Source organism: Centroberyx affinis, unplaced genomic scaffold (genome assembly GCF_046629955.1).
Source record: "Centroberyx affinis isolate AG114_WGS23_722 - 3 ecotype Tasmania unplaced genomic scaffold, CSIRO-AGI_Caff_v1 ptg007477l_1, whole genome shotgun sequence".
Taxonomy (NCBI): domain Eukaryota; kingdom Metazoa; phylum Chordata; class Actinopteri; order Beryciformes; family Berycidae; genus Centroberyx; species Centroberyx affinis.
Window position 1 is genome coordinate 32,501 of NW_027283775.1, and position 3,403 is coordinate 35,903.

Below are 3,403 nucleotides of genomic sequence, written 5' to 3' on the forward strand. Positions count from 1 at the left end.
CTGTCAGACTGCACATGTACGATGGTGACAGTTGGATGAAATCTATTTTACCCCCCCCAGGCGTTCTCCACTGGGATTCTGGGTAACAATGAATGTAGGCCAACCAATCACAGGATTGATCTGTGCTGATTTAGTGACACACAAATCACAGCAGACATCAGTCAGTCGGTTAGAAAGGGATTTACAGAGCAACAAACACACACACAGATTAAAACACACAGACAGCACTAACTTTAAATGAATAATAATAATAATAATACTAAACTTTATTTGTATAGCACCTTTCATACAAGTAATGCACCTCGCAGCTTTACAACAAAGAAATTACATGCACCAAGTGCTTCACATAAAACTTGATAATAATAGTAAAAATAAGATAAAGATGAGAATAGAATACATAGAATGCATCTTTACATGAAAATAGACATAGAATGAGCATAAAAACAGGGATAGAATGACATAATTAATGTAAAATAAGATGGAGAATAAAACCCACTTGATAATAATAGTAAAACTAAGATAAAAATGAGGAACGCATAACATAAGATGGAAAATAAAACCCGCTGAATAATAATTAAAAAAAAAAATATATATAGAATGCATAAAATCAAGTAAAATACATTTTAAAAGAAGTGCAGCAGTGCATGAAAGAAATAAAAGGAGTAAAACAATGATAAAAAGGACAATGAGGGATAAAAATTTAAAACAAGAGAAGAAAAGAAAAACAAAACAGTTCAGTACTGACTCATATTGTCCGGTCTGTGTTATCCTTCACTGTCCTGCAGTGTGTCAGTCTGTTCATGTTCATTTAAACTTCTGCCTCACAGTGTCTCTGTATCTTACTGCTCCAAAACTGTAACTGAGCGTAGAGCAACACCAGACCAGGGGCCGGATTCACAAAACCCTCTTAAGAAAAAAATCTTCTCAAGTGCCATTTTTTCTTAACTTTAGTCTTAAGAAAAAAAATAGGAAAAAATGCTATTCTCAAAAACAGTTCTTATATATTTTCTTAACTTTCTTCTCATGTTTCTTCCTAAGAAAAGACTTAGGAATAAATGGTATTCTTGAAATGAAAGTTGTCAAATTTGGTTGTTGATTTTTTTCTTAACTTTCAGACGGCCCTTCACCTGTCTTAAAACTCCTACAGTGAAAAGGTAAGCCTCTAATATCATATATTTAAATACATTTTAGACAAGTAGGTTATAGTTCAAAGTCTTCATAGGTTCCCCTACACCTAACATTAAGATGAACATTTATTGTAAAGCTTTATTTGGTGTAGGGCCAGGTAGGCCTCTGTCTCATGTCTGTTGAAAATAAGCTGCAAATTTTACAGTTACCAACAGCAACCAATGTTTAAATCTTTGCTCTAGTTGCTCTAAATAGGTTTTTCCCCAATTGTTTTGTAGATGGAAGCACTTTGGGTTGCCTCCTAGCCTTGTCTCCTAGCCTCCTAGCCTTGTCTCCTAGCCTCAATGGCAGTAAGTCTAAAGTTTATTAACCAGAATTAATTCAGGCCCTATTTTGAGAAGTTCTTAAGTAGGAAAATTAAAGATATTTGGAAGAAATGAGACTGTTACTAAGAAAATATTGAGGAATTGCACTTAAGAGCCTTCTTAAGAACTTCCTAAAATTTCCTCTTATGTCATTTCTTAAGAACTATCTTAAGAACACATTGGTAAATCCGGACCCAGGACTATGGAGAGCCATTTCATTCAAAACCCCACCCAAACTGCGCGCCACCCAGCCAGGTAGCGCCGATTGGGCAGAAATTCAATCGCCTCTCTTAAAACGGAAGTAGAGCAAGAAAGGGCAAAACAAACTTTGGAAATAAGCTAAAATCTAAGGAGGAGGAAATTGGTATTATTAATATTAATGTGTGCCCTCCAGTCTGTTGGTCAGTTGTACCATCATGGCTAATCCCAGAACCTGAAGTTGATCTATGCATACTGAATAATAACAAAAGAAAGAAATCAGGAGATATAGTCATGGAAGTTAAGTCTCATCTGTAACAAGAATGGAGTTCATATTTACAGATTTATACAGACGCACGTTAATTGAACATGAGCAGACAGCCTAACGATCTGAATGCAGAGGTGATGGAGTGAACTTCCACTTATCCAGATTGTTTTTTATCTTTTGAAGTAATGGTGCACCATTACTTCAAAAGATAAAAAACAATCTAATTATATTATTTGTGAACCTCGGCTCGGCGGCGTGTGATGTCCACTGGGTGGCGGCGCAGGATGACTGGGTAACTGGACAGGTGGTGTGCAGTTTGGGTGGGGTTTTCTGCATACTGGAGAGCTGTGATTGGCCGCTCGGGGTCTCCTCCTCCTGTATGGGCCGACAGTGAAGACAACATGGAGCAGATGAAGAGAGACCAGCTGAGGGGGTTCAGAGGTTCATCTGGAGCGCAGATCATCTCCCGACTATAAAGACACCACATTAACTGAGGAATCCACAACATGAGCTTCACGACGACTTCTTCTTCTGTGGTGACTGCTGTGTTAACAAAGCTCCACACTGACATCTAGTGTTTCTCTGGTTGATACGGTGGCCGAGACGTGTCGAACAAACCGCATATATAAAACGCTTTGCAAATTCGAAAAACACAAGCGCATCAACGGAAAACACAAATGCAAAAATCACAACACAAATGCAAAAGCCACTACATAACGGAAGTGAGCAACAACGGATGTTGACAATAAAACGGGATGACTATTATTGCCGGCAAACTATTATTGCCTGCACATTGAACAACATTGCTCATTTGTGACAATCACATAGCGATAGTAATCATAGTTAGCTAGCGAACAATGTTTCACTTAGTTCTCAAACGGGCAAAAACTTTCCTCTTCCACATAATAATCCGCTGGAAATAACAGCCGGCCGTTTCATCTTCAACATCCGTTGTTGCTCACTTCCGTTGTTATGTTGTGGCTTTTGCATTTCAGTTTTCCGTTAATTCGCTTGTGTTTTTCAAATTTGCAAAGCGTTTTGTTCGTTCGACACATCTCGGCCACCGTAGTTTACGCTCAGAATCAGAGACGCAGAAGTGTAAATCCTCCTCACACCTGGAGAGAGCAGCATCGCTACAGCGACGCTTCAACACAGAACTATAACGGGTAGAATGGGAATTCCCATTGAAACCAACAGTGGATTGGCCTGGGACACTTAAAATGGCTGCCAGATTATTAGTAATGTAATGAAAATGAGGTGACGCTGAACCGTTTCACTCTACCTGTTACGAGCATTTTGTTGTGTCTGTAATATTTAGTGATATAAGTGACTGGTGAATTTAATTCTGCTTCTGTTTCCACTGCGTTCAGTCAGTTTGTTGTTTATCTAGTTGAATGAATACTGACATATGAACTGCTGGAAATTATTTGTCTTGATACATCAT